The 14087-nt window shown below is 33.1% G+C and overlaps 1 protein-coding gene across 1 annotated transcript in view; it reads left to right on the forward strand.

Annotated features, from left to right (window-relative positions):
* CEP128 (centrosomal protein 128) overlaps nt 1-14087 on the forward strand; it is a gene marked incomplete at both ends in the record, with an annotated part of 109983 nt that overhangs the window by 57060 nt on the left and 38836 nt on the right. The gene's annotated exons all lie outside the window — the stretch shown is intronic.

Here is a 14087-nt window from a genome sequence, read left to right on the forward strand (position 1 = left end):
TTTTAGCAGAACACATTAGCTATAAGGTGTTCTTTTCATATGTTTTCTTTAAAAACTTTGTTCTGGCTTTCATTCAAGACTCAGTACTGATAATTATGGGCCAATTATTGTCAGACATAATAAGTACTATATTTTAATTGTTTGGTTAGTCATTTTGTATTTAGATTTGATGTAGACTCCGATTAGATGAGAGAAAGCTTTTAAGTTTAGTTATAGCTTCTGGTAGCTGACTTTATTATTAAAAATGTTTTGTGAAATTTTAACAAAAGTAAAACAATAACAAAACAACATTAGCAATAACAAATAAAAGCAAAGTGTTATCATAAATATTTCGTAGAACAATACAGATTATTTGTTTTACAAGAACAGCAAGATCCTGTCAGGATTTTCTACCTCCACTTATAAAGAACATTGAAAGAGAACATACTTTGATCTTTCAGGCTTGAACATTTCTATTATTATCCTTCATTTTATTAAAATGATAGCACCAAGACCCTGATATATGAATAGTGAGTAATTATCTGCTAAGATGATCTCCCTGAGGCCTTATTTGCCATTTTTAAGTCCATAGAAAAATAAAGCAAAACTTACTTAGTTTTTAATTCTATTGTATCTGATCTGGTTCAGGCTTTCTCAAAAATTCTCAGCCTGCATTTTAATTTCAAGCTATAGGCAAAATTATGGCTAAATATTATATGGAGAAGAGTGGTGAAAATTAATCTATTCAATGAGCACCAAAGATAGTATATAATCTTATGCCTTCTATTTATAAAGAGCATTCATTTGTTCCCTACAAATATGCACAAGTACACGCACATTTGCACATTACTTGATGTGACAATTTTTGTAATTCTAAGTAAAAGATGGTCTTTTCAGTTTACTTCTGTAGGCAGATGCTGGTTATAAGTATCTAAGAAAAAGGAAGTAATGCTTTTTAAAATGTGGTTACATAGTCATTAGTTTCCTATGTAACACAAAACAGTAAATATGCTTTAAAATTCCAACAAATACAGTATAAGAAATAGGAGTCTTCTGAAAGGTTACAGGATGCAGACCCTGCAGCCCAGTATTAGCTTTACAGCCAATATGAGGTTAGCAACCAAAGATAAAAGTGTTGGAAACCAGGAATACCAGCTGATATACTTGGAGCAACAATCAAAGGCTTTAGTTTTAAGTAGCCGCATATGTTGCTATAGTTAACTTTTACTCTTACAAAGCATTACTAGTATTGTGGTCCAGCTGAAAGGGTGTGATGACCCAGAAACTGCTAATCAAGTCTGAATTGAGGAGAGATCAGATGAACTAACTAGCTATGACTACTATTGATAGATTTTCCCAAAACATACCCCTTGCATTGTTCACTTAAAAGTATTCCTAAATGATTTTTAAAAATTTTCTTACTTTTTGCCTTGTAGTAATGAATTTATTTAGCTTTAGATGCTGTGGTGTCACAAACCTTCCAGTTGTGGGTCCTCCACTCTTCATAGTATTCAAGGCTTTAGAACAAACTTTTATAGAATGAATAATTAGAAACATGGAAATAAAATGACAGAGATTTACTACAGGTAATCAAAGCCCAGCATCCTGGTATTTCTTTCATTTGATAAGACAGCTGGTAGTTACCCACTAGTTGACAATTGTAGCGGAAGACATAGCATGTCATAGTACATAGCCTGTATAGCGTTCCCTTGTTACGTGGGACTGTGTAGGAAATAATTAAATATAAGAACTATAAATTAAATTAATGAATGTACACCTCTGAGAGTCAGATGGGTAGTTAGTGAATGGGTTATTTAGTACTGTTTTACAGATCTCTGTGTACTCACTTTTCTTCATCAGTTAGCTTAGTATAGAGAGTAAGGAATATGATAATAAAACTTGGAGCCTTAGAAGATTTGTTGGCTTTGTTGATACACAGAGAAAGTGTATCCTGGGATTGCTTAATTGCTTTTACCTGGTGCCAAAGAAGGAACTTAAATTTATAATTTCTTTGTACTGTTATTTATACCAACTTTTAATTTATTCATAAAGTGATGCATTTAAATGTTTATAATTTTCTTTCCCTTTATATAATGTTCCAAGACAAATTATGGCTATTTAAATGGCAAATACTCTTACATAAAAGCCCAGGTTTTAACTGTAGTGCAACAAATAAACTGTAAACTTGTTGATAGTAAAATGTATAAGTGGCTTGGAAAAGAAAATTGGAAAAGCTATTTTTCCCAAAGGAAAAGGACAGCACGACTAATAGCATAGGAAAGATGTTAAGCTGAAAGGAGAAAACAATGCAACAGTGATAGAGAATCCAAATGAAGGAGACAGGATGTTGTTCGACTTTTTTTACTTGAAGATAAAATAATGGATGAAATCATTCTTACAGAACAAAGACAATCAATGGTAATATTATGGGTAAATCCCAGATGCAGGAATAAAGCAAATGAAGGCAGAATGGATTTTCTCTAATTGTTAAGAAGGCACCCCACTCTTTTCATTTTGAATACCAAAGTATAGTTGACAGTACATCTTAATAAAATGGATTTTCAGTCATATTTTGTGCAAATGGGTAAAACTATTCTCTTCTGCATTTGGAATGATTTCAATTTTAGATGAAAAGTTTATAAGACCAACTCTGTGAATATTCGTGGATGTGGTTGAATGCCTCTACTAACAGCGTAACACAAAACACTTGTCTGAGTACTTCGTGTAGTCTAAAAATACTTAATGAATTTAAATCAAAAATTATAAAAACAAGACAAATTGTGTACTTGAAAAAATAATTTGTTGATTTGTCATTCTATGGATCTTGTATTACAGCTTGTTTGTGTTTGATTTCATGGGAAATAAAAAGAGATTTATTGTGGACATACAGTAGGTAGGATGATTATTTAAACTGCTTTATTGACAAACATGTTTCAGGAAGTTTTACAAATAATAAGTCTGTTAAAACTATTTTAAATACATAGTCTTTTGCCTTTTCCTTTCTTCACCGAAACATATGTAAATACCTAGGAGCTTTCTTGATTTTAGGCTTTTGGTGGCCCCCTTTAGGTACTGGAAGGCTGCAATGAAGTCTGCCTGGAGCTTTCTCTTCTCCAAGCTGAACCACCAACTCCCTCAGCCTGTCCTCATAGGATAGGTGCACTGGCCCTTTGATCGTTCTCTTGGCCCTCCTCCGGACTAATTCTAATACTTCTATGTCCTTGTTATGCTGGGGACCCCAGAGCTGAACACAGTATTCTAGGTGGGGTTTCACAAGAGAAGGGGAGAATCCCTCCCTTGGCATGCTGGCCATACTTCTTTTGATGCAGCCCAGGGTATGGTTGGCTTTCTGGGCTGCAAGTGCACATTGCTGGGTCATGGTGAGCAACCTGGTCTAGTGGAAGGTACTCCTGCCCATGGCAGGGGGGATTGGAACTTGATGATCTTTAAGGTCCCTTCCAATCCAAACCATTCAATGATTCTGTATAGAAGCGCTATTATTTAAACTGACTGTCTAAATATTATAATCCTGACAAATAAAATCAAGATTCCTGAAAAGGAAAATAATAAATGAAGGAAAATACAATAATGTAGTATAGAAACTCAAGAGTGTTTGCTGGGTACCATAAGTTCCATAGCTCTGTGATGACGTATTGAGATTGGCTTTGGTTGTCCTCCTGTCTTGATGATCATATCGTCTTGGAGAGCTGAGAAATTCAGAGGACCAGCAATATTTCTGAATACCTAAGAACTGAAGGTGATGTGGTACTGTTTTCAAGTTAGTGGGTTTGCCCTTGGAATACAGTTCACTAAAGTTATTTATCGAGCATTCCACCTAACATGATTTCAATGACTAAATGAGTAATTGGATAAAAATTAAATTCTCTTAGTTTACTCTTCTTGATTAGGAGTTCAAACTCACTTCAAATTCATTTTTAAGAGCATTGCACTAGGTATTAGGTATTTTAACAAAGTTGACAATGTCTGAGGAAAGACGATATATAAATTCTGTTTTCCTATCTAACTTTCATTTGACTTGTGGGATGAGTGAGTATGGGGAGGTGTTCTTACAACTGTTTCAAAATTAGTTCAAACTACAAGGGCCTTATTGTTATTACAGAGAAATGTTTGTAGGTAGGAAAAATGCTGTCTTCATGAATCACACCCAAAACCTGACCCAAATTTATTTTATTTACCCAAATTTATGTGATCTAACTAGCTTAGGTAGTATGAAAGGCTTAACATACCAAACTGGTTAGAGCTGATATTTGAACCTTGAAGCATCCATTGGCTTTACAGACTTAGATCTGCTTCAGTTACTGATTGGTTTAGTCAAAAGAATGTATTTGTTCTGTGTGTTCATCAAGAGCAGAACATCAGCATTCTTGGAAAACATACCCAAACCCCTTAAGTCTTTCACCATGTTCATTCATTCCTTCTCAACTGTTATTTCTGTATACACAATTGTAATTTATTCTCATTTTGTTTGTCTGAAATTCTTAATTTCTGATTATGAATGTTTTTAGCAATGTATTTTGCTAGCCTTAGCTCAGATGAATAGCTTTCTCTATGTTCTTTTGTGATCTTGCTATCTTTGCTTTGTGAGATTTCACTAACTTTATCCATATTTGTCAGTGTGCTGGAGTATTTATATATAATCTCAAATTTAATCTGATAACAGCTAATCCTGTATGCATAGTGTTCAAATTGCCGATTAAAAGAAAAAGCAACGCTAAGCTGCAGTGATCCTTTTCTGTTATTGCCTAATTCCCTTTAAAATGTTATGGGTAACGTAATGTTGGCATAACTGTTTATTTAAAGGTGTTAAGAGTATGTACAGGTATAACACACTTAAATATATAACTTCTTCCATACAGCAGTACTATCTTCGTGTTACATTAGGGCTCATGTATACTATGGGAATGAGTACAGAGAGGAAAGATATAAATAGGTATAAATGATATAAAGAAATTGTGGAACACAATCCTTCCAAGAAAATCTATCTTGGAATGTATTGAAATATATAGAATTTAGGTATAGCATAGGAAAAAGAAAATTGTTATTCTGTTTGCATAATTCTTTTGTTTCAGGATAATACGCTGTTACTCAATAAAGACATGTATGGTCAACAAAGAGACATTGTTTGGTAAAATGAGGCCTGATGTGGTTGGCAAGGCTCTGTCTATTTTTTTATAACGTTAGTGAAGCAACAGTGATGTAAGTAGAGCTGGTGAATTGCTCTAATGCGCAGACCTTATACTGATGCAATTTATCACAAAGATGTAGTATAAATATTCTGCAAACACTCTTCTATGTAATGTCCCAGGTGATGTCAGGCATATTCTGTATGACTTTTTAGCATGTACAATCTATATTCACATCCAAATTACTGAATTTTTAGAATTGCTCTGATCCAAATTATGCTTATTAAGTTAGGCCTTAGAAGTATAATGATTATAGTCCTGAATTTGGATAGATTTATGTTGCATGGTTTTGTCACATGCATAAAACTATACCAGGCAATTCAGGTGTTATGCTTTATGCATTATGTTTATCATTCATTCTGTTTTCATTCTAATTACATTCACTATACTCCAGAATCAGAATTATTATTTTTTTCTATGCATTGTCTTAGATTGGAGCATAGAAAATAGAATTTCAGAAGAGACTCTTACATTTTTGGCTGCTTGTAAGTGGCACTGTCACCTGTGTTAATCATACAGTTACCCTATAGTTTCATCAACTGTGAAGATCAGGTATATTTACAGAGACTTTGAATAATTTAAATGGTCTTTGAAGCAAAGCATCCATTTTAATGTTTTGGGATTGCATTTATTTATTTATTTATTTATGTCCAGTCAGGATGATTTCTGATTTAACCGCTGTAGAAGATGGAGATTCATAGATGCTGTTATCTTAAAGCAGATTCCAAATTTAGATAAAACTTTGCTTGGATGAAATTTTGTCCTACAAATTATTATTATTGCCTTTTAGAAGCCAGTAAGTCCAATTTTTGTTTAAACCAGGAACACTAAAGCAGAAAGTATAAGCAGTTCAAAATAGAGACTGTATGCATGCAGTCAGTTCAGTGCAAATACATTGACAATGAGCAATCTCTGTTGCTTCAGATGAGAAAAATAAAAGTAGAAAATAGTAGAGTATCAGTGAAAATAGAAATACTGTAAAATACTTCTTATGAACTATTATTTTTTAATAGTGAAGTGCATATACTGTTTATTTACCTTTTTAACCTTGTTTTCAATCTTGTTTCTTTCCCATTTGTTTTATTTTTTTCCATGTTATCTCATATTGTCCTTGTATGACTACACATTTTTTTCTGTGGCAACAAGAAACATCACAGTGTTTTAATGTCATTCCTTATTGACTAGTGAATGGTACCATCAAGTAAAGAAAAGTCTTTTTAAGCATTCATAAAGGAAAGAATCAGAAGGATTCCAGAGAAACTCTCCATATTTTTTATGGTGAGCTTGAAAATGCATTAACTTGAAATATAATTGCTATTCAAATAATTAATTTTTTCTTAATAGTGTTCTTGCCCTTTAAATAATGTTTGGTTTTTTTAATGTGATGGGGGAAGGAGGAGGGAGGACTTCTAAGTTATTTTAAACTTTGCCAAAATGAACCTGCATTCAGAGTCTTAGAGGAATGGAAGTAAACCTAAATCATTTGGAAATCTTATTCTGTGTTTCTTTATATTGAAAATCTGCAAATAACTGTCTGGATATCCACTGCTGTAACAATTTAATATTTTATGCAACTGTTTTTATTTGCCATTATGTTTTTATGCAATCATAAAAATATGGCTGCCATTGTGAAAAAGTGAAGGTAAGACATGGGATCAAACTGTAGCTGAGATGTTTTAAGACTTCTTTTGATTTTTTTATTTCTCAATCACATACTTTAAATGCTTGTTTGAAACTCATGTACAGATTTATAGTTTAAGAAGCATGATGTGTCCTTTAAATATTAAATTGCTGAGTTTGTAATGGACATAAAGATGCTAAAATCATTAGTTTTACCTCTTAATTTTACTTATACATACTGGAACCTAAATCAAAATTAACAAAAGTAACCTGGAATGTGGATTTAATACATATTAAATAGGTAGAATATATTATTTAATCCTCTCTTTTTCCTGTTGTGAATTATTCTTTCTTTAAGCTAGGCTAAAGAGTTGGTGTTCTAAGAACTACTATATTGTTTTTTATATTGTTTTTTTACCCCTCCAGCTGTTGAATTGATGGCATAAGAGTGTGTATCATCACAGGGATACAGTAATGCTGCTTTAACATTACATGAAAAAGAGAATCTTGTAAGCAGCTGTACAGCTTGATTCGAAATTGTGTTATTCTGGAAGGCTTTATCAGGTTTTCAGGTCATACTCTTCAGTACTGAAGAAATAATATAACAAGTATCACTGATTTACAAGTAACTATTGGAAAAAGAAATACAGGTGCTTTCAAACTTGCTTGAATAATTTCCTGAAAGTTACATGATTGAAATATGCTATATGTCACTCAGTCTTCAGTAGGTAGAAATAACATTCCCAGAAAACTGATATATGATAAGATGCTTGTTTTAATTAAATAATACACTGTATTACAGGAAATGAATCTGAACCAAGGGTTCTGTGGTCCTCCCACCTATTGCCATAGTCATGTCATTTTCATCTAAAAGACAGGTGAATCATGTTGCAGATTTGAGCAGAAATGAAAAGAAACTTGCTGAGCATCTAAGATTTTTAATGTAAGAAAACTCCTGTAGTTCAGTGTAGTTCATTGATATGTTCAACAGCTTTTGTTTTCAGATGACATGCTATTTAAAACTCTTTAGGAAATAAAGTTAGTATTAATGACGTGTTTAGAGAACTGAAGTTTCAGTTCTATTTCAGTATTAAGAAATTTCTTTGAAAAGAGCTTTAGTCACCAGTAAAGCCTTTTCTTAATGTTGACTGTAAACAACAAAATAGTTTTGATTACAGAATAGACATTAAAAGTGAATCCTCGTAAAAGGGAAAACAAGCTGCTGTGTTTTTTTCTTTTTAATATAATACAACTAAGTGTTTAATTAAGTGGTTTGCATTGTTTTCCATCTAATGGTTTAAATATGATAAAGTGCTGTATTCTAATCAATTTAATGAACTCTGATTAGTAACTTCAAGGTAACAGTGAGCTGTATCTGAAATTCAGCTTTTTTTCCTTTACTGTTTTGACTAAGTCTCCTTGGTTTTAGTTTTTACAAAGTGGGAACTGTACTTTACAAAATCTGTAAAGCATTTACAACTTGAATTAAAAGCAATTTTAAGGATTTTGGTTTTTGAGCCAAGTAAGGGAACCAAATGAACTGTATAGTTCATATACTATCAATGATTTGAACAAAAATCTATGAAGTGTTTATTTTGAAATAGTGTGTCTCAATTATTCATTTAAACTCCACTTGTAGTAATGGACACTTATATTTAAACTGTTTTTCGCTGGGGGACAAAGAGTCACAGTATTTTTCTTGTCTGTGTGTGTTATCAGCATTAATATTAGGTGATAACCTAGTCTTGTACATGGTTTGCATACTTTTGCCTATATTATAACAGAGTCTGTTTACTGATTTAGCTTAATGATATGGTTTAGATAATTGATATGGTTTAGTGGAGGACTTGTGGGTCAGAGGTTGGACTTGATGATCTTGAAGTCTCTTCCAACTTAGAAATTCTGTGATTCTGTGATTCTGATTATTAAACGCTGTTATTTAACACATTGTTGCTGTAAGATACTGTTTTCTTGCTGGATTGGCACAACATCTCAGTCATAAAGATAACGTGCTTGCTCCTGGTTATATAAGAAAAGGAAAGGAGAACTGAGGATAAAGCTGTGTATCCTATTTCTCAGTCTAATTTCTTAATTCTAGACCATCTTTCTACTTAAGAGAATTTTATTTAAATAAAATTTTTTATATTACAGTCATCATTTTCCAATATTTCACCAGCAGCTTTGGGCAATGTTATATACTATCAGTATCTTAATCTCCGTTCAACAGAAAACATTTAAAATGAAAAATTATTAATCATGTTAATCATTATTTCAAAATTATTGATTGTGTTGTTTGTTTTAAGTATGGCTAGTAAATTCAGATACAGAAAGATAAATGAAGTATAAACCCAAGAAAATGCACTCTTTGAAAGATGTATGCACTTCATTCATACATACATACTTCATCAACATATGTTGCACATAATTCAGCAGCCTAAATATAATGCTTCTCTGATGTTAATCAAACTTTTTGTCCATAAAATGCTACTTTGCTGATTGTTCTGAAGCTCTAAGAATAGCATTTTCTGAAAAGAATGGTTAAATGGTGTACATTAGGAGAAATGCCTGCATTTACAAAGTAAAAAGACCAGAGAGTATGCCATCTTGCAAGAATCTATATCAAACAAAAGACCCTAATGAAAGCCTTTTATTTTACTGTAATGCACTTAGAATTCGTGGAGCATATTTTTAATTAGAGAAGTGCTAAAAGGAAAATTAACACAATCTTGTGTAGAATGCAAAGATTATAAAATGACCATTAAAAAAAAAATAATTTCAGAATCAGAAACTGAAGATGTAACTGTTTTAAAATGTGTAATAGAAACTTTATCTTCTTCACAAACTTTTGTCCCTCAGTAGTAATGTATGCTATCAAGAGCAGTAGCACTTGCTGTTCAGTTATTATTATTATGCCCTTCAAACACTTTCTTCATCGTATTTTGGCTCCCATTTGGCTTTCTGGTTAAAAAATGCTGTGACTTTCAAGGAAGTTGAGTTCAGAATGTTTCTTTTATCTCCATTTTGACATAGGACAATGTCAAGGAGGCAGTATCATGCACAATCGACTGTCTAGTTTGAAAAAACAAACAAACAAAAAAACCAGCTGAATTGTGGTTCACTTCTTGAGAAGGCACTATGGTGGCTTTTGGCTCAAGCAGCAGTGTTTTCCAGAGGCCTTGAGTGGAAGCACTCTCCCTCAAAATACTGCACTCTAAAGATGCTGTCAATAAAAGTATGCTTTACAGTTTTTAACAAAGGCCTAGTGGTGAGATCAGGGAATTGTAGAATGGCTTGGGTGACATTAAAGAACACTTAGTTCCAATTCCTCTGCCATGGAGATTATACACCTCTCCAATAAACTTCCACTAGACCAGGTTGCTCAAAGCCCCATCAAAACTGTCCTTGAACACATCCAGGAATGGGGCATCCACAACTTCTCTGGGAAACCTGTTCCAGGAAGAATTTCTTCCTAGTATCTAATCTAAACTCTTTTAGTTTAGAACTGTTAACCCTTGTCCTGTCACTACACTCCTTGATAGCTGAAGCTCCCTGAAACTGTCTTTCCCCAGCTTTCCTGTAGGCCCCATTAGGTATTGGAAAGCTACTATAAGGTAACTCAAACTCTCTTAGCCTCTCTTCAAAGGAGAGGTGCTCCAGCCCTTGGATCATCTTCATGGCCCACCTATGGACTTGCTCCGACAGGTCCATGTCCTTTTTATGTTGGATGTCTGAAGTAGTATCAAATAAAGGTGAAAACCTAAGATCCAAAGATCATGCTGCTTATTTTGAATAAAATTCAATTGAAAAGTATAGTTTTAAATAAATATATCATACGTAATACATTTATATATTTCTTTCATGTCTGTCTTGTTTTCTTAGATTGACTTTCCTTATCTTTTGAGGCATTCATAAGGATTTAATTCATGCTGAAAAGTGACATCAGTTTAATTAGTTTTCTTGTGTCTGGATTTTTGCCCCCTTTAGAATCTCATTTCTTATAAATTTCTTCTGTTCTGAGATTGTTTAGAATTGAAAATAGTCTGAAAGACTAATTCCAAGGTTCAAAGAATTTTGAAGGAAAAAATCTAACTGTACTTTTTTTTTTTTTTTTTTTGCTTTTAAAGCAATAAAGTAAATTTAATGCTTAGTTTACATGAGAAAAAATAAAGTAGGTAATTTATTTCAGAAAAAGTGTACTCCATTACTGAATTGTTGTATCAGTCTGATTCTGTCAGTCAACACAAGCATTTAATTGCATGAAGAACTGTGAAACTGAGTAGCTTCATGTAGGGCTGTCTTTCAATGTTTCCTTGAACACATCTAAGGATACATTAGCAAATGCATATCTAGGAGAAATGTAGTGGGATTAGCAATTCCAGCTGTCAGAGGGTAGTCTTTGACCAAAGTCTTATTGTCTTTCCAGTCATTTAATTCTTGTCCAAATCAGGCTAAGGAAGGAAGTGGGTTCTGTCGTGATCTTAGATGTTTGGTGATCCATGGTTTCCATACTCAGTTCTAAAGGAATACTACTAATTGCTACTTTTACAAGGAGCCTGTTTAAATTGACAAAGGACTTAGATTCTTTAGATTGTGAACTTATTTTTCTTCTGTCAAGGCATGAGATGTGAGATGGAACTTGGAGGAAGTTTGCATTGCATAGCTTCACATCGTCTTTGTTTTGGACAAAGAAGGGACTTCCTTTTCCAAGGCTGTTGAGCTGATGCGTTTCAAGAACACTAAAGGGATTATGCTGGGTTATGTTTTATTATTAAAGCAGATTCTTAAGTAGGAATGGAATATAAATATTCTGTGTGTTTCTCTACTTAAAAGGTGGAGATACTGTATTTTTCAATTCTTCATTGTTGCACAATGAGATTTATGCACACAGAACTGGTTTAATGAGGTACTGTGGATGTTGTATGTATTACAGTGAAATGTGCTGCTAGAAAATAAACAACAGCATAGAATTAAGATCTGACCTTTAAGCTTGGACTATTTCTAACTTTCAAATTTGAAATAGTTTTGTAGATACCAAATTTTGCTATCCTTCTAGAAATTCCAAATTTTTCTATCCTTTCTATCCTCTAGTGTGTGTATAGCATAACATCTTCAGACTGACTTCTGACATAATAGATGTTTTCATTGTGAGAAGAATGACCATGTTTTTTAATTTAGTATGTTTACAGTGCAACATGAATGCTTATTCTGATGCGATCTTAAAACATTTTGGATTCTACTTTCTAAAATATCTTGATTAAATAAAAATAATTCATATGTAGTCTTGCTGTAATCAACATATTATGCTTGTTGTATGGAAGGAAATTATGATTTCTATAGAATCATTTACAATAAAACCACTATTATTATTGTATAATGATGAAAATTTTTCATCCTCACTGTGTTTGAGAATCATTAGCATGTCTGTACAGGTCATTCAGTAATATGCTTATGAATTTTTCGTAAGCTGACCTGACATATTTTTTTACTTCACAAATTTGTAGTTTCATATTTCTTCAAAATGTACTCTGTGGAAGTAAGGTATAATTTGATGCACATTTTATTTTCTGCTACTTGTCTAGTTTTTGAAACTTACTCCTTTTGGTTTCTTTTTATTGATTAATTTATGAATCAAATAGTGCACTTTGATTTGCTGGCTTCTATTAATCTAATTTACATGAGTTGTACCATTATGGTACTGGACAGATCCAGGAACCACTCTTGTTGCACCTGGGTTTAGAAGAAAGGCCACCAATTATAGTCAGTTTACAGACACTGTTACTAGCTGTAACTGGGGCACATTTACTGAGCTGCATAAGAAATGTGTGGTCATCAAAAGTTGTGTAGCTTCTTACTTCATCTGAATCACTGATATAACAATGTGCAATTCTAAGTCGCTGAGTCGGGACAAAGCTGTATCAGGTTTTTCATACATTAAACTTGGTTGCATATGTTCTGTACTCTTGTGATGTACTGCGTGTGTGGATGGGCTTCAAGTTGCATATCTCACATTATTCTTTCTCATGAGCCTTGCTCTTGATCTGAGGCCTGTAAAAGAAAATGTTTGTTTTCTTCAGTTAAGTAAATGGCTTTAAAATCATCTTTGCACTTTCTCAGCATAGCAAAGAAGACCTGACAGAAGCTGATTTTGTTCCAGAAAAAGTTCTGATGCCGTTGTCCTTCAGCCTAAGTTTGCTAAAATACATGTAAAGGCAGCTATAAGACAGACATTAATAAAAAACAGTCATTATTCAGTGGGAAAAAATCTCAGTAATTGATAAAGTTAGTTCTTTGGAAGAAATGAGGAGAAATGAACTTTGAGGGTCAAATGTGTTTAGGAGAAGCCCAGTTATGTGCTGCACTGTGAAATTATGCTGTGAGTAAAGAATAGGGCTGGAAAAGAGGCTGTCAGAAAACTTCATATAGTCAGATAAATATAGCATGATTAAATTCCAAGATTATTTTGAAACTAAACGTTGTCTATGATGATTTGTATCTTATTTTCATTGTTTGTTGTGTCATACAGAAAAAAATAACTGTTTCTTATGTTGCATGAAAGAGATTTTGAAATAAGTATGCTGGCAGCAAAAATGTAATGTCACATCAACATGAAATTATGCTAGGAATCCACAGAAAAGGATACAGTCTCTTGGGTAAGAGGCACAATACAGTTTTTGAAAAGCAAAGCCAACTTTGTTTTGTTTGTTTTCTTGTTTTCTGAAAAAGTTTAGAACCATATTTTTTCTCAAGTTTCATAACTCATAGAAGTTTGAATTACAAGTCTGAAATAAACTCCCTGGTAGAGCTGTTCTGGGAAGAGAATGTTGATCTGCAGTTGGATCACACAGCTATTGACTGCAATGTGCTCTCCCTTTTAAATGAGGATGTCAAAATTACAGATACCCTTTGGGCAGCTATTAGCAGAATTCTATATGGTGTTCAATACCCACAGCAATGTGATTTTTAAATGCTCTTTTTTGAGAGCTGGATCATTTCTTAATGCATTACTAAAGACTTCACAAATAAATACAAAAGGTATTGGAGACAAGTAAATATTTCTGTAAAAGCTATGGACATATAACAGCTTACTGAACTGTCATTAGCTTTGCCCTTTATATGCATGCTTCTTACCCTGTGTGTTCGGATCCTTTTGATTTGGAGTTAGCTAATCTGTTCTAGCTAATGAAAATTTTACTAGTTTTCTGAAAAGTGTACGCTAATGAAGTGACCTTCATTGCTCACTTTATAAACTACCCAGTAAAACTTTGATATTCACTCAAGTTCTGG

Source organism: Netta rufina (assembly GCF_964035555.1).
Source record: "Netta rufina genome assembly, chromosome: 5".
NCBI classification, from domain to species: Eukaryota; Metazoa; Chordata; class Aves; order Anseriformes; family Anatidae; genus Netta; species Netta rufina.